Source organism: Hesperophylax consimilis, chromosome 3 (genome assembly GCF_061612785.1).
Source record: "Hesperophylax consimilis isolate HC1 chromosome 3, BYU_Hcon_1.0, whole genome shotgun sequence".
Lineage (NCBI taxonomy): Eukaryota > Metazoa > Arthropoda > Insecta > Trichoptera > Limnephilidae > Hesperophylax > Hesperophylax consimilis.
This window is the reverse complement of record NC_142838.1, coordinates 18604571-18628715: the sequence shown is the minus strand read 5'-3', so window position 1 is coordinate 18628715 and position 24145 is coordinate 18604571. Positions and strand designations below refer to the sequence as shown.

Genomic DNA, 24145 nt, shown 5'->3' with positions numbered 1-24145 from the left:
CAAAGATGCGAGCGACATTCCACTCCAGTAACCGTGCCTCACTTCTACAACTTCTTTGGATACCTCCCGGACTCAATAAAAATGGCCTCCTTAGAAGTATATAGCATCCCGGAAAACCATGAATGCGAAAATTATCAAGACCTAAACTCAATCTTCGAAGACACATCTTTCAATGTACTAAATATGAACATCAGAAGTATTAGAAAACATTTTGATGAGTTCTGTATCCTTTTAAACTCGTTATCTTTCCAAATTGATTTTATATCTCTTACCGAAACGCAAATGCGCGAATGTATCCCTTTCAGCCTACCAAACTATATTTCTTTTTCAATTCCAGCTAGACACACCTCTCATGATGGCATTACCATATTTTATAATGTACATTCTATATCTAATATTAACATTGTCAGCCCAAATTTCAAATATTCAAATGCTGTCCACGCAACCTTTACCTCTCAAGGAAAAAAGTATTCTATTTTGTCAGCTTACCGCTCTCCCTCATTATCCACAAATTTGTTCATACACGAAATTAAAACTTTTATTGACGAACATAGCTCAAATCAATTTGATTTTTCATTTTTAATGGGAGACATTAATATAAATATACAAAACACAATACTAAATCCATCTGCAAACGAATACTTAAACTTACTGTACACCAAAGGTTACCTATCTTACCTGAACAGTACTACTAGGCCCAATCATCCTAATGATTCATGTCTTGATCACATATTTCTGAAAGCAAAAAAAAAATACCCAAATAGATCTGCTACCTTAAAAATTGACATTACAGACCACTATCCCACCTTCTACGGTCATTGCGTTATAAATTCTCCCAGAAACATCGATCCCAATAACCAGCAGGAAATAAAAACAAAAATTAATTACCTATCACTAGACATATCACTAACAACCGAAACATGGGATTCGGTGCTTTCTAATAACGACCCTAATATGTCTCTAAATAACTTTTATGAAATTATTCAAAACCACATTGAAAAATGTTATGAACAAAGAAAACCACCTAAAAGTAAACATAGACACATAAAACCATGGATCACACGTGGTCTAATAATATCAATACATCATAGAAATAAACTATTCAAATCTTACAAAACTTACGAAAACCATTGCATAACCAACAATGAAACACAAAATTACAGCAAAAGGAACCATTATATTATATATAGAAATTACCTTAATACTCTTATAAAAAAATGCAAACAACAGTACTATTCTGAACAACTCCAAAAAGCACAAAACGACTCACGAAAAACATGGAACATCATAAATGAGATCTCAAACAGGAAACAAAAGGATCACAAAATTCCCCAAAAAATTGTAACCGAACATAATATAATCTTAGAGAATGCTGAAGATATTGCAAACAATTTCAATCACTTTTTCACAAACATTGCATCTACCCTAATAGAAAATAACCCTTCTCTTAGCTTACACTCTCAGAATGTATTCTCAGACTATTTAGAGACTAAAAATTCTACCTCTGAACTATCTGAATTCATGGAAATTACACAAGTTGAAATCTCAAACCATATTGATAACATAAGCGTTAGGTCTGCAAATGGTCCTGATAACTTAAGTAATGCTACAATTAAATCCATAAAACAACATATAATCAAACCACTACATCATATATTTAACGCATGTATCAGTAAGAGTATTTTCCCGGATTTATTTAAACTTGCGAATATCATTCCAATACACAAATCAGGACCTCGATGTAAAACAGACAACTACAGACCAATCACCTTAACTTCTCAATTGTCCAAGATATTAGAAAAATGTTTAAAAAAACGAATCATCGATTTTCTGGAATCTCATGCACTCCTATCACCTAACCAATATGGCTTTAGAACCAAACTCGGCACTGACGATGCTATATTTAATTTAACCAATAGAATTTATTCTAACCTAGACTCAAATATTAAAACCCTAACAATTTTTTTAGATTTGAAGAAAGCCTTTGACACAGTCAACCATAGTACTCTCTTAAATAAAATATCCAACATTGGAATTAAAAATAAATGTCTCATGCTTTTACAAAATTACATTTCGAATCGACAACAATGTACAAAAATTGGAATGTGTTTGAGCAATTTTGATACAGTAAAACACGGTGTTCCACAAGGGACTGTATTAGGGCCGCTACTCTTTTTAATCTATATAAATGATTTATGTAACATTGTTATACCTGGTAATATTTTCTCATTTGCTGACGATACTGCAATAACAGTCCAAGGAAATACATGGGAAGACACAACTAATAAGGCTAACAAATGTATTACTATTGTCAAAGAGTGGCTAGATAGAAACCTTCTTACTTTAAATTATGAAAAAACTCTCTGTATTCCTTTCTATAACACACTGAAGTCAGCTCCCAAAACTAATCTTAATTTAAGATTTCATAATGTAAATTGTAACCCTACCGCATGCACAAACTGTAAAGAGATGAAATCAGGAAAAAATATTAAGTACTTAGGTGTAACCATAGATTCTCAACTAAAATGGACCAGCCATATAGAAAAAACTGTTAACAAACTGAGATATTTAAATTATATTTTTAAAAGAATGTGTAATATAGTTAATATAAAAACCATAAAATTAGTTTATGATGCACTAGTTCATTCATCTATTTCCTATGGAATAATTGGTTGGGGAGGAAGTTACAATAATCATCTCAAACCATTAGAAATTGCCCAAAAATCAATAATTAAGATTATGTACCAGAAAAGTAAATCTTATCCCTCCAAACAATTGTTTAGGGAAACCGATATTTTGGACCTTAGACAAACCTATAGTTTTCAATGTCTTAAATTTATCTACAAGCACCCAAACAATTTTATAAAAAATTCTAATCGTTCCAGTCGAAGATGTGGCGCCTGTGAGTATGTTGTACCCCACTGTAAAACTAGACAGGCCCAGAGACACATTAGTTTTATTGCTCCAAAAATCTATAATTCAGTATGTTCAACCCTTAAAGAGACCACTCGTCAAAATCTTCATTCATATAAAAAATATATCAAAACTTGGCTCAAAACAGCCAAAATAGATATTTTTTTCTTATAAGTTATTAACAAAGCCATTAATTATACTTACAACTAATTAGCTTAAAGAGTAGATATATAATAAAGTCTGCTATGTGTTTGTTGTATCAATTAATACTTGTTGTACCAATTAATATTCATTGAGCACTTAAATATTTTTGGAATTTTAGTAAAAAGTAACTGAAATTACGGTAAAATCAATCACCATGTACAATATTTTATTTTTATTTAAACCACTGTTTTAAATATCCACATACAAATAATAATGCCCACGCACAGGCCTCGCCTTTGTGGGATTTTTTTTGTTACTCTCTTTTATTTTTTGTTATTATGTATGTACCTGTATATATATGTATCAAAAAAAAATTTCAATAAAAAAAATAAAAAAAAAAAAAATACGAACTCTTCATCTGTAGTCAAATAAATAAGTATAAGCATAGACATATGAATATTAGTAGACCTGCCCTAAGTGATTAAAAGCGTATTATCCCCACTCCCCATACCGGTTCCATTGGAGCCGGCTGTGCTCGCGTATGGCCTCAAGTGAAATTTGAAAACGTGACGTCATAATTCTTGTGCGAACTATGGTCGAGGCATCATCGGTTCATTTTACGAAATAACACGGCAAAATGTTGACTTGTACTATGAAAACTTGTAAAAATAGATGTGAAAAAGAGAATAAACCCAATTGTCGTATTACATTCCATATATAAGCATTATTTTACTTTATTTTAAGCATATTCACATCGTATAATATGAATCAGTTGTTACTATCACATCGAGAAACGTCTGGACGCGAAACACAAAGCTGGTTGGTTTCTGGGAAGTAAATTATGAACATTTATAAAAGTGTCTTAACTAAATACTCTGAAACTATCCACGACTCTGAAAATAGAAGAAATTTACTTTGCCGAATTTGGACTTCGCAAATTTGTTCATAACGTGGCGAGTAATTTGCGCTCCCATGTAAAAATGTCTATTCATTCAAAAGCAGATTTTACTTTTAAGAACTAAATGGTGATATTATAATGCGAGATGCCTATTTACTGTCAGATTGATTTATTGACGAATCACTGTCAGCTTCACTCCCTTCGTTCTTCAACAGTTGATTTTACCCCTCGCCATTATCTTCTCGTCTATTAATTCCTATGTCTGTGAGTATAAGTTATTTTGTCAGTGGGAGCGAAGCAACACAAGATACCGATCGGTCGGTGGCTGAGTTGACATCGCGTTTGGGGCCCCACCCAGGAGTGTCCAATTCTTCGGCTGGCTAAGTCTTCCATCACAACACAAGCAACATTTTCCGCTTACTGTGGTGGTAGGAGATTTTCAAAAATTGTCAGGGTATTCGTAACCCGGGAACGTTTGTCTTTCTTTTTAAGAAAAAAACGGGGTTAAAAATGACCCCAGGTTTACCGGCAAGATTTCGTGAGACGGGGGCTGTAGGTACCTATTATTACTTACTTTTTCATTATCATTGAAGGAATTCTTTTGAGTGCTTTTTACTTTGTATCTTTGTAATGTTATTAACATATATAAAATTTCCCTGTCGCTTTATCGACACAGTTTCAAAATGATTTGCTGGTTGTTTTGCCAATATTCACAAAATGCCTTTCATTATATTTTGATACCCGCGCAATCGTTGCGTTGGTACAACTAGGTATATCAGATACCCCGTTTCACACAGAACTGGCAACTGGCAACACCTACATGTTTCTAAACATAACCAGATTATCCAGCTGACGAAATCAGGCATTGTCTTCCTGCTGTTGACTTATTTCAAACGAATTCGTATTTCTACGAGCAAGCTACGTATAAGAAAATGCCGTACTAGAAGTTCAACATTTTGCCAAATCGTTCATTCACCATTTATTTTTGTTTTCAAGTTAAATTTTGTAATAGATCTTTTTAACGAAATGTTTTCAAATACAATTTCGGTTGTGTACACGTAACATTAAAAAACACATAATAATAATTATTCTTACTATTAAAAGTGTTTTAAATTTTACACAACTGATAAACAACAATTTTTGTAAGGTAAATGTAGAATAAAACCCGTTTATTAGTAAGGCCTATATTGCATGCATTTATGCCGCCGTTCTTAAAATAGATGGTGGTTTAATGGACAGTATAGTTGCCTTCCAATCAGTTGATTCTCGGCCGTGAAAATTGTTTTTTTTTCATGGTTTGCGCTAGTTTAAAAATAAATCCTGTGTTTTAATGCTTCGTAAGAACATTCACATAACATAATAATATATGCCTGACGAATGTTTATTTTCCGAAACCGATTGATATATATACACAAATAAAGTTGTGTAGGTATAGGTAGATAGGTCACGAGTTGAATTGTTAATTATTAACACAAACAGTGATAATAATTAACTTCTATACGTGACAGTAAAAGTTTTGTATTAATTTTATTTCCCCGATAAAATGCTTGTCTTATCTTTGTGATCATTTGACATTCTTGCTTCTTTAGAGGACAATTATTATTTCTATATATGGCAGCATTACATTTTTTTATAAATTTATAAGACCTTTCATTGTCTGCTATTTCTACAAGATCCGTTAGACTTCCTTTAAATGTCAAACCTGAAAGTCGTGAATAAGAGCAAAGTTAGTCATCGACTAGTTCTATGCATCGTGGCGGCTATTAAGCATATTAACTGTGGAAGCTTTTATAATCAAAACAAAGGAAACGTTTCTAATAATATTTTCTATCTTTTGTTAGACTCTAAGTAATTTACAAAAATCATACAAAAGAGTTCACACTTCCCGTTAATTCTTCCACATCGGGGCGATGCGGCGATGCGCCACGTCGTATAACATTTGGAATCGAGCCGCTAACAATAACACTCCTTATGTAGGATTGTGATATGGTTTAAATTCCCTAAGGTTTTATCGCTAAATTCAAATGTTACAATGTGACCGTATATAGGTACATTTCTACGTACCACGATTAACCTGTGTTAATGAAAAAATAATTTTGCATTATTACTAATCTTACTTTTAATATGTTTATTTATATTTTCTTTAAAATATGTTTTTATTAATCTGTTAAATTTTTATTTTTATTTCTTATATGGTTTTCTATAAAAAAAATAGTATTTAAAAAAAATCTATTATAACATGTCCTTTTCCCTTATCTTGTATTATTTGTTCTACAAATTATTATTTTGTTATTGTTACATGAATAATGTGCGAATAACGTAATACGAGCATGAGCCTAGTAGAGTAGATAGAATCACCAAAATTGTAATCTTTTAAAATATTTAAAATAAAAAAATAAATTAAAATACTTCTTTTGTGCAAAAGCACTGTGAAACAATACAATACAAGTGCGAAATATAAACGAAAGGGGCTTCGTAAGTAGGATTGACTTTTAAACTTTAAAGCAGTTTTTATAGGCCTGATACTTTTTTCTAATCTTTTGAAACACTCGATTATTTTAAAGGCCAAGGTGTGTTCTGCTCGCAGTATTTGTTCAAAGCATCTGAAATATTTCCAAGCGATCAACTTTTAAAACCGAATTTTGCATTACTTCGTAGTGTTTCGCCTTAAGGCGATGCACTACGTTGTGTAATATTTTAAATTGAGCCGCTATCAATAACAACCCTTACGTAGATGGCGATAAGGTTTAAATTCCCGGCTAACACTATCCGCCAGTTTTGATTTATGCAAGAAAAAAACGTGGCCAAAAAGTGCCTTTTATTTTATTTTGTGGATGTTCAGGCATAAATATTTTTTTTTTTCGATCATTTTATAAATAACTTAATTTGCCACATTATAAAATAAAATCATAACCGAAAATGGGTTCGTGAGTAGGAGATTTTGAACTTTAAAGCAGTTTTCATAGGCCTTGTACATTATTTTTTTCTAGGCTTATAAAAAGACTTATCTAAAAAATACTCGATTATTTCAAAGGCCAGGATGTATTCTACTCGCAGTATTTAATTAAAGCATCTGAAACATTTCTAGGCGACCAAATTTTCAAACCAAAAACACATGATTTTGCATTACTTCGTAGTGCTTCGCCTTAAACAATTAAAAATCGTGTCAGTGAGTCATGGGCGATATGTATGCGGTCATTATCTAACTCTGCTTATGAAATATCGACATTACAAAATAACGGAACTGGTTCTCCTCTGACTGTGCGGTAAGTATTCTTGCTCTTACGTCTCTTTTGAGATTAAGGTCGAATTACGTATGAAGTCAGTTTTAACTTACTGTATGATGAAGCTGAACGTATTATTATGAAGTTTCTCTCCGTCATTATGACTGAAGTCGTTGGGTGGAATTAATTTGTTATTGAAAAGCAGCGAAATGGAAACTTTTCTTTGTTTTATTTTTTATGTGTTCATTAAATAAATTTTCGTTATTTATAGCTCAGGATGATGAAATTGAACATTGTAATATATATTACAAATTATTATAAGCTTTACAAAATATCTCCAGTTATGGTTTTGGCGGCGGAATCTTTCCTTGAAATGAGTATGCGCTTTAAAAGTTGCTATTAACTGTTCAGCTCTAATATTCAATTTCTCTTATATTTTCAGGTCGTCAATCCACTCATACTTGACTTCTATTTCGTTCATACTATTATGGTAAGTCGAATTTATTTATTTCTTCATATGATGCAGTAACTTTGTGATGTGACATTATAATTTAAAATTAAACAATAACTTTGTAAACATCACTTATAGGTAAATACTTAATGCCGAACGGGTTTCGCTACAAACGTAGCTTCATCAGGGCAGTATAATACTAAACATCTAAAATCTAAATTAACATGTGAATTTATTTAAATGTATAATATTTTTTATTTACGTGTTTTCATCAACCCACACTTAAAAACTTCAAACAGACTTAACACGGTTGGTCTTAGTACCTACTTATGGTTGGTAAATAGGTACGCTATCAATTTATTTATTTATTTAACAGAGGAGTGTGACAGCCGTCAGACCATTATAAGTCAATAGTAATCATTATTAGACTGGCGTGATATCTTTTCTTCCACCCTGTACAAATGGCAAGTGCACCATATTGTTGAGTTGGCAGCCACTCCTGGTATAGAGACCCGCAATACCTGAAAAATCTTATACTGGGCAAAAAATAAAAAGTTTTCCCATAAAACTCGTCTGTTTTTAAAGACGGTAAGCAATCTTTAAAACACTGAGGATAAGTGGCAATGATTCATTTCATCTACTGGCATTTCAACTAAAGTGCTCTTAATTGATCCCTTCACCGCCATGACAAACTATTCATGAGACCCGTCAAACTACATCTGTCGCATGAAAACGGACCCTTTTGACTCGTTCACGTGTTCCAACAGCTCGGCTGTGGAAGGACTTTATGCATTTCCAGCCCCTCTTAATATTCACTTTATCTTCTTAAAAATACCGCACGCACTACGTCCCTAAATATTATACAGGTTTTCCAATAAGAGGTGTTATTTTGAATAGCCCGCTGTTTCGGTAGATGTTACTTTTGAAGCTGTCATTTTTTGACATTTGACAAGTAGAAACTACGTTATTAATAAAAATGGAACGATACACGCTTCAACAACTCATCGAAATTATTAAAATTCACTTGAGTGAATCAAATGCAAATCATCTTGAGTAATGAGGCCCATTTCCACCTCGGTGGCTTCGTCAACAAGCAAAATTGTCGCATCTGGGGTTCGGAAAACCCAAGAGTTATTGTTGAAAAGCCTCTCTATCCTCAACGTGTGACTGTTTGGTGCGGTTTATGGTCCGGCGGAGGACCTTATTGGACCTTACTTTTTCGAAAATGAGGCTGGAGCAATAGTTACGGTGAATGGATTGCGCTATCGAGAGATGATTAATGATTTTTTTATGGCCGGAATTGGATGGTATTGATCTGGACAACGTTTACTTTCAACAAGACGGCGCTACGTGCCACACATGCAACGAAACTATTGATCTTTTACGATTGAATATCAAAATAACACCTCTTATTGGAAAACCCCGTATAAGCCTTGAAAGAAACCTCAGAGCATCCTGTGTAAAGTTCATCTAAAAAATACCAGGAAATTATCTTTGCAATCCTGTTTTACCATTTTTTCAGTAATGCGTTATCGTGCGTGTTCCGCTTACCGTATTCCGCTATAATAATTATTGTATTGTAATTTATTTGTAAGAAAGCGTGTGAAAGGCAGTGTCTGTCTTCGCACGGAGGGAATAATCGTTTGTCTTCTGCCAATCTCGCCACGTAATTACACTAGGAAATGCCTTTTTTCTATCTTCTATAAAACCTTCTTACTGATCGTATCACCATAATCTCCATATTACGGTCCGTTATTCACAGAACTTTCGATAACATCGGTTCTAGTGATGAGAACGATCTTTGGGTTCTGTAATAATTATAAGTTATGTCGCTATATTTTTCTTTAATAATTTTATTACTATGTATTTCATAAACTAACAATTGCAAGATTGTAGCCATTGTAATATTACGTATATTAAGTTATTCAGACACTTTCATTATTGATTCTATTTTCACTTTTGAAAACGTCACAATATTTTTAACGCTGGAATGATTTTTTGTTCCGATTTAACGGAAAATTACTAAATTATTAACAATTTTAAACGCAGAAATATAATAATCGCAAGTTATTTTCGTCCCTTTTTTCCTTTGTTGATTTTCCGCATTAAAAATTGTCGCAATATTTTTTTCAGTGAGCTATTTTTATCAGGTTTTGACAGCAGATTCCCCAGCCAGCAAAGTATAGAAGTAACTGCGACACTCAAACCAGTCATGTTTTTTTGATATTTTGGCACGAGTCGCTTTAGTTGAGAATTTTAATAGTATAATCGCCGTTTTCAAAACACATTTGCACGTTATCAACGCCTTTCATAATGCGATGCGTATAGCCTAACGTTTTCCGAACGGGAACAAGATAATGGTTCTGCGAAAAAAGTAAAGGCTTACCATTTTAAAATTATTGGCCAGTAAAAATGTAAAAAAATTATAACAAAGAGTGATTAATTAATTAAGGCGATGCACTACGTAGTAATTTAAAATCATGTGTTTTTGGCTTGAAAAATTTGGCCGCCTAGAAATGTTTCAGTTGCATTAATTAAATACTGCGAGTAGAATACATCCTGGCCTTTGAAATAATCGAGTATTTTTTAGATAAGTCTTTTTATAAGCCCAGAAAAAAATAATGTATAGGCCTATGAAAACTGCTTTAAAGTTCAAAATCTCCTACTTACGAACCCATTTTCGGTTACGGTTTTATTGTATAATGTGGAAAATCAAGTTATTTATGAAAAACATTTAAATATTTATGCCTGAACATCCACAATATGAAATAAAAGGCACTTTTTGGCCATGTTTTTTTCTTGCATAAATCAAAACAAGTGGATGGTGTGAAGCGGGAATTTAAGTCTTATCGCCATCTACGTAAGGTGTGTTATTGATAGCGGCTCGATTCAAAATATTACACGACGTAGTGCATCGCCTTAAGAGTAAATCTTTTGATTTTTCCTTAAAAGCTGCGTTATTAGTTATTACTTAGACACATGACTGCTTTATTAACATTAACTCCACACATAAGGCCCTGAGGAAAATAATCGTTCCTGGGAATGCTGTCATGCGGAGGGTCTTTTTAAGGAGAGGAAGGAATGAACATGGGTCTTGAAGAGACCCGTGTTGTAGGAGAGAGGAAACACGGTGGCCCGCAAATCGTTCCACAGCCGAGCTGTTGAACTCAAGAACGAGTCGTAGAAGTGACCCGTTCTAATGTCACAAATGTTAACCGTCTACGTATGTTGTGTGTGCGTTTGGCGTATTTCCCGATTACGCACCGGTGCCGAAAGGATCACTGACGCTAGTTCATCGGAGCATCTTCTTTTGTAATTCCGGTAGAACAAGGACAGCATACCCACATGACTCCTGGGCTCTAAAGATTGCAATCCGCTTGTTAAGATAGTTAGAAATCTATCGAGTGAAGGGTTTTTCAGATATTCTGGGGCTTTAGACCAGAGGTGGCTGCCAAATTCAACAGTGGGGCTCCTTGCGATTTGTACAGAATCAGCAGTTGTACTATTAAAGTATATGCGGGCCCTGTACAATACACTCAACTTCTGAGAGGTTAACTTGACTCTGGCTTCGATGGAGCCTCCATGCCTGAGCTGGTCACTTAGAGTTACATAAAGCAATTGGAAGGCAATTTATTTATTGGAGAAAACATGCAAATTCTAACTAGAAACATGTAAATACAATTGTTTTACCTTTCACCCTTATACCATGCGCGGCAGAATTTTATTGGCAAACGCTGAATACATATATTGCCTTGTAGGGTAATAGGTACGTTTGGTACGAAGATTGCTTTGTATTAGCAAAAAAAGACATGTTTTACACCAGGAATTTTCATATTGTTATAAAAACTTTCGTCATTTCGAAGGTATTAATCATTTTTTACCCAAACCATTGTTTTTGTTTGTTGTTTTTTATTCGATGTTATTTTCGGCTGTTTGGCAATTTACGCACTGGTGTAATTGTGTGCTATTGTGTTTTGCTAACGACTGTTGTATCACTTGACCCCGTGTTAACCCGCGGCGGTCAATCGTTTAACCTGCCTGCGTATGATCCACTCGGTAATTTATCGCCTTTGTGGCCCATGACTCAACTGGTGTTAGTCGTGGCAATTCTTTGTGTCATGTTATTACACAAGTTTACTTTTGTGCTTATAATAATTGTGTAACGGGAAGGTAGCTCAATGAAGACACGATGCACATTGTACCTACTTACTCGTGAGTTCACACGCCTTTTAATTGAATTTAATTTTTACTTTAAAATAGCTTCTACCGATCTGTTACTTCGTAGTTGTTAGAATATTGCGCAATCGATTACGCACAAATGTTGTAGGCCGGAGCATAAAACAGAATAATATTAGTGCAACCTGACGTTTTATTAGACCAGAGGTTCCCAAACTTTTTTGCCCCGTAGACCACTTGCCAAATATTTTTTTTTCTGTAGACCCCCTGCCTGCCGAATATTGAATTTTCCTAAAACTATTAACGTCCCATGTGATAATCATTAATTTTTTTACTAAAAATATTCCCTTCCTTTGCCTGCCCAACAACCGGGTGGCGGTATAGTTGCTCTGTCTTTACACTGTGCAGACAGGGGCACCCTTGTGAGGTATTACACCAAATGAAAATGAAGCAAGATAAGCAACTAGAATTTCTTTCTGTAGCTGGTCCTACAGAACTGCCCCTTAAGTTCTTTGTCAGTGCTTATTCCGGTCAGTTCTTCTTGTCACGTGATATCCGATTCTTTAACGTTGCATTTCCACTGTCAAAATGTCCTCAAACTTAGTTTTGAAGTCTGTGTGAAGTGCATTTAAATGTTAAACGTCATTATTACCCTGGACGTTTTTCAAAAACAAGTTGGGGAACTAGGAAAATTCGCAGCTTCCAATGTGCAATGTTTTGATGGAATATATTAATTCTTACGAGAAAAGAAACGTAAACTCTATTTATATACCTCAATTAACAACTTTACGAAATATTAAAAATACAAATATCAAATAAGTAATTTCTCAGTCTTTTATATTTGTGTTAGGTCTATTGTGTCATTTACGGAACTCCTAAAAGTTGAGTTGAGGTAAATGGGGTTCCGCTCGTATGTACCCCCATTTGAATCTCGTGGACCCCCAAATTTTTTCCTCACCGACATAGACCCCTAGCATGCCGATATCGACCTCTGGGGGTCCATATAGACCACTTTGGGAACCTCTGTATTAGACCAAACGATGCTGATTTTGTTTTTCATAAATTTTTCGACGCATTAAGGTCAAAATTGCATCGCGAATTATTCTAATAAGGATCATTTTAGAATGCTTGCTTGTTCTCCAGAGACCCATCGGCGTTCCACTGGTTAATCGTTATTTGTTTTTTGTCGGGAATTAATAGAAATTGTAAAAAGGAATTAGAACTATTGATGTATCATATTTAGATAACGCATGGAGCGAAAAAATACATTCCGCCTTTTTAACTCCAACTCTCTGACCAGAGCCAAAACCAAACCAAAACCACCGAATCCGATCTACGCGCACCGCTTATCGCCTTCTAATAGTGGAACAAATTTCGACGATATATTAGTAGGAAGTGGCGCCTCTAATTATAGCCCTATGATTAGAGCACGATTACAATAATTCAATATTAATTATCGGACAATGGGTAATTATTTACCTACGACTACCGTTTGAGAAAATATTCCGTACATGTTAGGTTAGGTTGGATTAGGTAGAATTAAATCACAAACCAGTCTATACAAACCTAGCGTAGCCCACAAACTACTTGAAAACTGGGATATAACTCTAAAGGGGACGCGAGCAGGCGTTATTAAAGGGGCAATTTTTTGTAGTAGTAAAAACGGTAGTCGTAGGTAAATATTTACCGGACAATGTTTACCTAGGTTAACGCGTTTCAATTGATCTACGTCCCAGAATATTATACTCATATAGAATAGATTGTAGACTTTATAATCGTAAAATCCCTAGCTAGCGAGGCGTATTTTACTTGTGTAATTACTATCTTGTATCGATTTCAGAAGATATATATAATAATAAGTGAGTATTTTCATAATTTAAGGCTATTCATGCATGTAATGGTGGAGCTCATATGTAAAACCCCACCCAACTCCCTCCAAATTCAATTGAATGTACAGATTTCGCCAACGGTTAGAATCGAATATACATTTTTCGGTATCCCTTTCATAGTGGTGTCGAAACATTCTTTTATCGGTCATTGTTCCACCGAAAATGAAATGTCACCTAAACTCGTTAGCTCGATTAATCTTCTCCTCCCTCTCTCTATATATATATCTCTCTCTCTTTGTACCCTACAACTGCTGTGATGGACGAGCTCGAGGTTAAACACCCCGTTTACGTAAACTTTTGCATATTTAAGCATTACATATTTTAAGTGTATTTTACAGTGTTAAATCTACCCATCTTTGGGTGAAAGTGATGTAGTAGTTATATTTATCAATTCCGCATTGCGGGCAAAATATGTATATTATACCCATCGATACCTACATTATATCAATAGGTTATCCATCTTGTACATAATTCAAAATCTAAAAATAACACCACCTAAGAGTAATTTCATAATACAACTCTCCTTTGAATTCTGATGCCTCGCTTCGAAAGCCTAGATATAAATGTAAGTTTCCTACAATAGATAACTTAGCACAATATTATCGTCAATCCCATGTTTTAATCTGTTAATTTTATCGGACAATATCAAGCCCGATAGGCATTGCTTCACAAGATATAAAGATGAACTCAATAACCCAACTTGATGTAAACTTGTTTTCAAGCTTCTAAAAACGTGTTTACCCATCGGTTACATTTGTTAAATTCATTATGTACGAGACGCACGAGTATGTATGTATGGATTTAAATTGAGCTTTACGTTTCGGTCATATCACCCAGCATCATCACCATCTCTTGGAGGGAGTGATAATTTTATTATGAGAATACCGCACAATAGTTTCAACTGCTCCCAACCGTCTGAAGCTAGTGGGACTATGGTATCGAGATTTGAGGTATGTTGTGATATTGAAGGGACTGGAGATCGAGATTGGGAACTGGCTACTCAGATTTGATAACCAACCAGGCGAAAGGCATTTCAAGCAACGTTTCATTTCTGAGCGGTAGTCTCTCACTATGGCGAGAGAGTATATATACTTAGAGTATTTATTATTTATTTTATATATTCGACCCTGATATTTTATGTTCGTTTTAAAACCTTTGCGACACGCCCGTTTTCCATATGACGGCGAAATTTGTATCGGATCGTCCCAATAAATCGCGCCGCTACTCCCACAGCATCTTGCATTGGGATCACGCCTTTGAATTCGAAACGGGATAAAGGTTCACGTTACCCTTAAATCATTTATTGAAAACGAAATACCTGATCCTACCCGATCAATCTCAGACTCAGTCGATGGATTTATGTCCTCTATATTTAGCTTGTCCTTGTTCAATAAGTCTTTCTTATGCCTAATATCTTTCATATGTGCTGAAGCAGTAACATTGGCTCGGGCGTCATCATAAATTCGAAATATTATTAAATCTTTATTATTAGATACGTCCCAAAACTACTACCCTCTCTGAAAATACAAACAACTTTGATAACTTTCAAAGGCAATTTTCCGCTTGATGTTTATAATGTACGTGTTCGTTATATTGAATTGTCTGCATTGCAGCCATAAGGCTTCCATTCGGGGTATAAACCATACCGAACCACCTTGACGCGATCACCCGGCGGGATGCGATGTCACGTAGCTTAAAACTAACTTACCAACAGGCCGTTTTCCGCAGGTTTAGTTAAGTTTTTACTTGAAGTTGCCCGGCTCAAGTATTTCATAGACTTGATTACTCGATGATTCACTTGATATAGCCGTCTTCCTCGGGTGTCCCTGACTCCTACCATTCACTCCTTCCTTTGTCCTTTCGTTGTACACGCCCAAACCATCTAAGAGTTTCTTTCTCAACCGTATCCATTACGCTGGCATTAGCCTTGCATTTTCTCCGGATGGTTTCACATAAGCCTCATTTCTAAATCATTCAGTCTAGTTTCATCCTTCCTCTACCAGTTCCATGCCTCACTGCCAAACGTCTGGGTTAGTATCAACACTCCATCGTGTACCACTAGCTTAAATTACTGGCACGTATATAAATTGAATACCGCGCCTAGGGTAGGTATCTAGCTACTAATCCATCGAGCCAAAAGCTCACCGTAAAGTTAGGTACACTAATGATCTGATTACACGGCAGGTGATAAATAATATATTTGCGGTTTAGCTCTGGTATCCGACTTTGCCCCGGATTAGTATCTGTAGGTATATGCAGATTTCTTATTAAAACATGTGATAACTTTGATATCTCGGCTGTACGCTACATCATAGCTCACGATGGAAATGACGTTGTGAGCTAAATATTTCAGTTTCGTCGACTTAGGACGGGTTGTTTCGGAGAATTTGAACAATTCATCAAATTTCTATATCATTGTATCATTTTATTATATCATTGTAGGCTAGTTGCTTGACAAAACTGAAATAAAAACAGAACTTGAAAAAATCACTCACATAACTTGAAAATGATGAATTGTTCAAATTCTCCGACACAACCCGTCCTTAGACATTCCATGCAGAGCTTTCTTAATTTCATGACACCAGGTGTCACCAAGTGAAAGGTTTTCAATTACTTTTTAACAAAAATATTTCGACGGTTGCCTTATTGTAATCTTCTTGTCTCTTTTTTAATATGTTATAATCTGGCGATGTTGATTTGGGATGCCGATGTAAATCGTTATTGTAAATAGTTTTCGCTTTCTCTGGTTTAAATTATTTAATTCCTGATGCACGGAGAAAACTTCCGAATATGTAATGTTTTTTGTATTTAAAAAAAATGGTAAAATTATTCCTTTCCTGTTAAAAATAGGCCTATAACGAATTATTTGACAAATTTCGTCACAAACTATCAGTAAAGCACGAATATGTTATTTATTCATTATTTATTTATTTATTTATTTAACGCCCAGAGGGCTTTTACATGGTTGGTAGTATAATTTTAATTTGACAAATACTTTCAAACATAAAAAATAAGAATAAAATTACATTTGATAAAAGCTATGTAACAAGTCATACAAACACAAGAAACAAAAACAGAAAATTACAGCTATTTGTTGGTTTACATGATGTGTTTAGGAGTATTGTTCAAATAAATGTTATAAGGAAGTCGGAACACGTGTTCTTCAAAATGATATAGTTTCGCATCTCGTCCATTATGTTTATTAAAACAAGGGCACCTGCATGAACACGTATTCAGATAAATTCTGATTGACTGATATTTTATTGGGAAATTATCTTGCAGTCACTTTTTAACACGTCTTGATAAAAAAAATCCGTACTCATTTTTCTCCGTTTGTGTCCCTAACTTCCTCGATCCAATTTCGTGTGATTTGCGTATCCGACTAATGTTTTTTTTCATATTGCGTTGCTATATTCGTATTTATTCCTTGCACAGAATTTTTAAATAAATTTTTGAAAACTTTAAGAATTGATAGTTTTCTCAGTGGAATTTTACTGCATACCGCATTTATGATAAATTTAACTAAAAAGCGAACTACCCTTAAATTAATTTCTAATATAAATATTTTTTGTACGTTTCGACTACGCCATTATCCTCCCTCTCACTGTAGCGGAATGGCGTAGATATTACCATAATATATTCTTATGTCAACAAGCTTTTTTTGCGAAATGCTCTGCGTTAGAGATATTATTATGTCAGCTTCATGGGCTGAGTAATATTATGACCGGGGTAATTCTCCTAGTCTGTCGTGTTTTACCGCAGACATTAGAGTCCGCATTTCTTACGGAGTCTTAAAATATTGAGTTTGCGGTTCACAGATTTGTTTTACAGTCCCTTAGCGGTTTGCTTGCATTTCTGAGCTTTACCCAGAGCTTTGTGTGCCGAGTAAATAATTTGCGAGCTTTTGCCGAGCGCTTACCAAATCCCACAACTCGTTTTAAATTCAATCGAAAGTTGAATGTCGATTTCTCAATGTCACGACGATATGATCTTATAAATTCTATTTATAATTTAAAATTTTAAAGTGCTGAATTACGTATGAAATTCCTATTTAAGAGTAAACGTAACGTACCTTATGATCTACGCCTTCATAGATTTAATTATTTTATGGAAATACAATTTCTGCAAATTACGCTTTAAAATATTAAGACGAATTATTTGTTTGCGCCCGTAAATACGCAATATGAATTTGAATATATAGTTTTGACTGTTTAAAAACGCAGTTCTTTCAAGTAAGGCATACCAATACAATATTGGATTTAATCACTTATAAAATATTGTACGTAAATGCCTTTCTTGAAAGCATTGCGTTTTTAAACAGTCAAAACTATATATTCGTATTGCGTACATACGGGCGCAAACAAATAAATTCGTCTTAATATTGTAAAGCATCTATATCTATGGAAATGAAAGTGTTACAGAAAGGTACGCTTAGGAGTTAAGAGGAAGCTACGAGCCAAAAATGTGTATATTCTTTGTATATCTTATAGCGTAGGTAATAAGCATTAAAATCGCTTGATAAACGGAGTCTAGAAACGTTCGATTTCAAGCACAAAACTGGTTTTTATTTATTTTGTATATAATTTTATAAGAAAACAAAAAAGTTAATCAAGTGAAACTGTCACAGATAATCTTAGCTATAATACTGTATTTTTTAAAGTTGTTTCCTTTATGAGTTCATACATTTCTATTGAAAAAAAATATTTTTTTAGTAGTTTACATTTATATTTTTTAATTAGTAATTTATGTTTTTATTTGTATTCTATTCAAGTCAAACGGTAGAAAAACCTTCAATTTATCTAAAGCATATTTTTTGGTATTCATAATGTACACAAATTCGTTATAAAGATTAATCAAAATAATGATTTGGCATTAAGCTTCGCCTTAAGAGCGAGGTGTTAGTTAGACTGTTAAAATGACCGATAGAATGGAATAGTCGGGGAGAACAAAGAAAAACATGGCAAAATTGTCGAATTTACATAATTGATGCTGACAATGATTAGTCGGAATAACAGAACAGTATAATAATATTATACACATTATTTATGATTTATGATTTCTAACTAACTAACCATCATACCGCACGACATTAGTATAATTTGTGTTTGGACCCCACACCTGTCTCAACATACACTTCTTGCTTCATTTACATTCATTCATATTCTTCGTTCACATGATCGTGCCACGTCTTCCTTGGGCGTCCCCGACTTCGTTCCAGTCACGTTCATATCATTCTGACACTCTTTTATCTGTCCCGCTCTTCATGTCCCAAACATCGCAAATCCATCTCCTACTGTGTGGAGAACACCGTGATTGTTAGATAGTTAATTAAATTTAAAATATTACCATATTTCGCAGCAAAGGGGTTTCGAAGTTGATAAATATTTACCCTCTTAGTCATAAAGTTTTTAAAAGTTAGTTACTTCAAAAATTTTAAGTTAGATTAATCGATTTGAGAGGCCTTTAAGGTTTTAATAGCCGCATTGCTGTATAAGTTTGTTGTTTCATTAAATGCAGGTTTTCAAGTATTATTGCTTCGGAGACAATCGATGTTTATAAATATCACTTATTACTACAAATGTGTATTATGACTCTTTTCTAAAGGAAAATCACCTCTGTTTAACGTTTAACATCTATGGGATGATTCTATATGTTAGCTTTATTGACTCATTTCTAAAGGAAATCACCTCTGTTAAACTTTTAACATCTGTGGGATGATGCTATACGTTATTTATCTATATTGATTCATTTCTAAAGGAAATCACCTCTGTTGGACGTTTAACATCTCTGGGATTACGCTATACTTTAGCTATATTGACTCATTTCGAAAGGAAATTACCTCTGTTGAACGTTTAATATCTCTGGGATGACGCTATATACGTTGGCTGTTAAATGGCTAAGATATACATTTGACATAACTGTTAGGTAATACATTTAGATACATACATCGTGCTTACATTACCTACATCTTTTTTATTCCATCGTTTTTGAAAAGTGATTGATTTGAGGAAAAGAGCTGAAAAAAATAAAAATGAACTTTAAAAAAAATCTAACCTCACCTAATTAACCTACTTTGTTTTTTTTAAGTATCTGATTTGTCCGGTTACCATAAAAGATGTCGATGGTGAATATATATGAGCTCGGGCGTCATGAAACTTGTACATATTTTCTTATCGGCAACTTCAAGGCCAAGAAAACTATTAAGTCGCAACGTATTGTCAAACTTGGAGCTTTGAAATACACATTTATCAATTTACACTAACAAAGCTTTCCTAAAAAATAAATATTGGTTGTTTACATGTGAAAAAAAAAATATAATAAGCAGTAATTGGCGATTGAAGTTTTTTTTTTTTTTTTTTACAGTATTACCGCACAAGAGTCCCAACTGCTCCCGTCTGGAGCCAGTGAGACTATGGCATCCCCAATTGGGGTATGATGTGAGGCTGAGGGTATTGGGGAGGGGAGGGAGATGGGGAAGAGGAAGGTGGGGAAGTACCTGGCTATTCAGATCTGGTCACCAAACACGGCTAAAGCCATTTCAAGCAACGTTTCAATTCTGAATGGTGGTCTTACACCAGGGCGATACTGAGAGTATCTTCCACTCTGGAACGTGCCGCAAATATACTATATATTATTTTTAAATTAATTAATTGTGAAATAACACAAATTAATCAAATAAAATTTATTTGCGCACGCCGGGTTCGAACCCGCGACCTTCGGATCTGTAGTCAAAAGCGTATACCACTAGACCACGCCGGCCGTCAGTAAGCCGACGTAGCTCAGTGGTCCAGAGCACCTGGCCGGACATCAGAAGGTGCGGGTTCAATTCCCGTCGGCGGCATTTATTTTTACTCGGGAGATATTTTCAATTTGTATGGATATTTCATGCGAGTAATTAATGCTAATAATAATTTGTCAAAAAATTATTAACTTTTAAAATATTGTGTTGAAATCGGACGAAACCTGATAGGTAAGCTAGTTACATCATAAAATAAACACATAAACAATGTAATGTTACGCTGAAGCTGGCTGTTGGTATTGAACTTGAATTATTCGTGAATGTTGTGTAATAATTTCCCACTTAATTTCAGTTAGAACAGTTTCGTCAGGTAGCGATCGATACGCAGTTATGGAAAGTTAGTTTTATGGAAATTGCCTAATAAGCTTACCGTCATTATTGCTTTGTTTCGCTCTTATGAATATAATAGATTGTTACCTATATGTTTGCGTTGTATGAAATATGCATCAAAGCTGTAGGTACAAAAGATACATAACGCGATGTATTTAAAAATATTGACTTGGTTATTTGATTAACAATCATAACTATTTTTTTATTATTGTATTGATAATTTGCTTATGTTTATTTACTTATTGTTACTACTATTAATGACTTGTTATTACTTACCTGCTAGTATTTATTTATTGTTACTATTATTTGCTTATCATTATTTACTTATCGTTACATATTTGCTTATTATTACTTCCCTGTTAGTATTTACTTATTGTTATATTATTTGCTTATTATTATTTACCTGTTAGTAATTACCTATTTTTTTTTTTTTTTGTTATTGATTATTCATACTCTCCATCTTATTACTGTCGGTATGGTCACGTTATGGTTGTCGTTGGTAAGCCAACACAGGTATATTGTCATACTTATTTAGTCAACAGAATGTTATTGTAGCCAACTTTAAACCGTACTTTTAATTTGAATAACTGTAATGTTAATTTTGTAGGTTTATATGTTTAATATTGTATTAAGTTTACATGTATTTTTCTATTTATTTACTGTAATTGTAAAGCTACACATCTCAATTCTCTAGTGAGATGAGCGGCTCATGATAAGACGGTAATTATATACTATTTTATAAATAAATCAAATCGTTGTGATGATATTTTCACTATTATGATTTTTTTTTAAAGCGAAGCTATCGTAAAATCCTCATTTTCGATTAAGCTTTACTACAAATCATTTTACCTAATAAATACTAAAAATATGTTTTGGATAAGTTGAAGTTTTTCATACATCTTAGCTTTAACAGATTTTAAACAAAATTGTTAATTAAGTTAGAAAAAAATTGTTTTTCACTTAGAAAATTATGAACGCATATATGAGTTATATAATATATATATATATATATATATAACAATTTTTTTATACACAAAATAATAATAACTACCTTTGCGCTTAAATCGACCATTTCTAGTCTCCGATTGCCAAACGATTTTTATACTTAATACCTGTATTCGTTGTGATATAAGACATGCTAAGAAAATACATTTTTACCCCTGATCTTAAATGCCGATAGTCGTCCCGTTTTATTTTGATCTTTCATCAAGAATCATCAAGTCATCAGTAATCATGCGCACAAAATTCAATTTATTTTTTCTATTTTGATCAACCAAGAACGTAATAAAACACTGAGAAAACTTAAACTAACTCCTGTTAAAAACGGGATTGCAGGCCCTAAACGTATGAATTGATAGGTTTCACGTTAAACTTTTAGTAAAAATGGAATGTTTTAACTCGACGTCGGGACACGTGTTTATAAAAATCATTATATTTTCGCATTTCATTATTATATAATATTAACAGGGCAAAGGCTGTTCGATACATTCGGAAAGTACTAACATTTTACTAGGAAATGGCGTGCTGTCCCGTTTGTAACAGGATTTTAATAAATCATCAACACTCATTCTTCTCCGTGAATTGCCCGATGGACATAATATGTTTGAGGACCTCTGTGACTGGCTCTGAACCCAAAGCTCGCGGATTTTAAATACGGCTTTACCAATAAAATAATTCTTTATTTGTGTAAGTATCACATGCAATTTAAATAAAATAATATAAGTTAATGTTACACCTCGTTCCAGGTTGGTAAATAATCTCAAAACTTCCCTGGTGGAGAGACCACAATATAGAATCGAGAAATACATAGCTTAAAATATTCAATGACCATAACCGAAAATGGATATTTCTAACCTTGTTCTTCATTTCTCCTACTAGTCCTAAGCATCACAACATGTTTATGGCAAACAGAGATTACATAGTTCCACTGACTGTTGGGACTAAATATGTTGAAGAGCTCGATGATACCATTTCACTTCCGAAGTATAATTGCCCCATTACTCCCAGGAATCTTTCTCTCCATCACGTATTCAAAGCGTGGCCTACAAAGCCGGCCAGGGGTACCCGACGGCAGTGTGGCGGTATTATTATTTAAATTTATTTTCTTACATTAGTTACCTATTCATAACTTTGATTAATTAATTTTATTTGAAATTTTAGAATTTGGGTATGTGTAGCTAAATATTTCTCATAATGACCTGCGAACAAGATATTATTACCGTGTTAATTTTCAACAGTTGACGTGTTGATACCCGGGTGTGATAATCCTTGATCTGTATATCGCAGCAGTTGTATTCGATATATTTGTCTGAACTCACCTTCGATATCTCGGCCACACGTGGTCTGCTTAGATTGGGATTATCGAACAGATAGGATCTAGGGATGTACCTAAAATAAAACAGATCTACGTAGCCCGTATGAGAAATTTATGTATACTGATTCATACAGATGTTCAAACATACATGAGAACAATCCAATTAGAAAAACTCATTAGTTGAAATACAAATAGGATGTAATTACAAAAACTATTCAAACAAAGGATACATAATATCTACATGCAATTGTTATATATGTTTTTGTAATAGCAGGACATTTTTGATGAATGCGTATAAATTATAAACGAAAATGTCTACTTCTGCACACTTATCTTATTATATAATCAACACATTTGTAAATGGGAATGTATGGGGAGCGATTTGCTAAAGTAGGCCAAGCTACGAGAGTATAACGCAATTGTGGCAGCCCCATTAAACAATAGAAATTGGGAACATTTATTTCAATATTGCTAAGACGTATTGTGGTGTCAAGATGACGGTGATTTATTTCATAGAAGCATATTAAATCAATCAATCAATTACCTTCTAAATTTTAAGTGTACTGAAATAAATTTAAAACGAACCATGTTATTAAATATAAATAGTTCACATTTCTTACGTACTGACATTTTTTCTTAAATAATACGTTTTGTTTCATGCGCGTACCCACTGGAAATTAACAAGTAACGCTTTTGCATATCGAGCACCATAGATTTTTAGGCTTCTTTTGAAAAAGAAGTAAAAAAAACCAACCTAGAAAGCAGCTTTCAGGGTGAAAATCTTTGTCATTTTGACTGAGCGATAATGATTTTATTCCTTTGAAAAATCATGCTTATTGGATTTTGAAGCTTATTTTCTTTTTCCTGAATGTGTGATGTGCCAAAAGGACTGTAATACAGCAAAATTATTGGGTTGTTCGTTCTTTTTTAGTCGATATTCTCTCAGTTATTTAGTCATGTGTGTCTAGCTGCATATTTGGAGCACACGTCTCTCGTCTCACATCGCA

At 33.9% G+C, this 24145-nt stretch overlaps 1 protein-coding gene across 2 annotated transcripts in view; it reads left to right on the top strand.

Moving 5' to 3' along the window:
• Oatp30B (Organic anion transporting polypeptide 30B) overlaps nt 1-24145 on the top strand; it is a 179923-nt gene that overhangs the window by 45797 nt on the left and 109981 nt on the right. Inside the window, exon 2 of one of the 2 annotated variants that reach the window (XM_089648866.1) lies at nt 7622-7669. The exons of the other annotated variant lie outside the window; for it this stretch is intronic. The gene's annotated coding sequence lies outside the window, so the exon portion shown is untranslated. The remainder of the gene's footprint in view (nt 1-7621; nt 7670-24145) is intronic. 2 annotated transcript variants of the gene reach the window in all.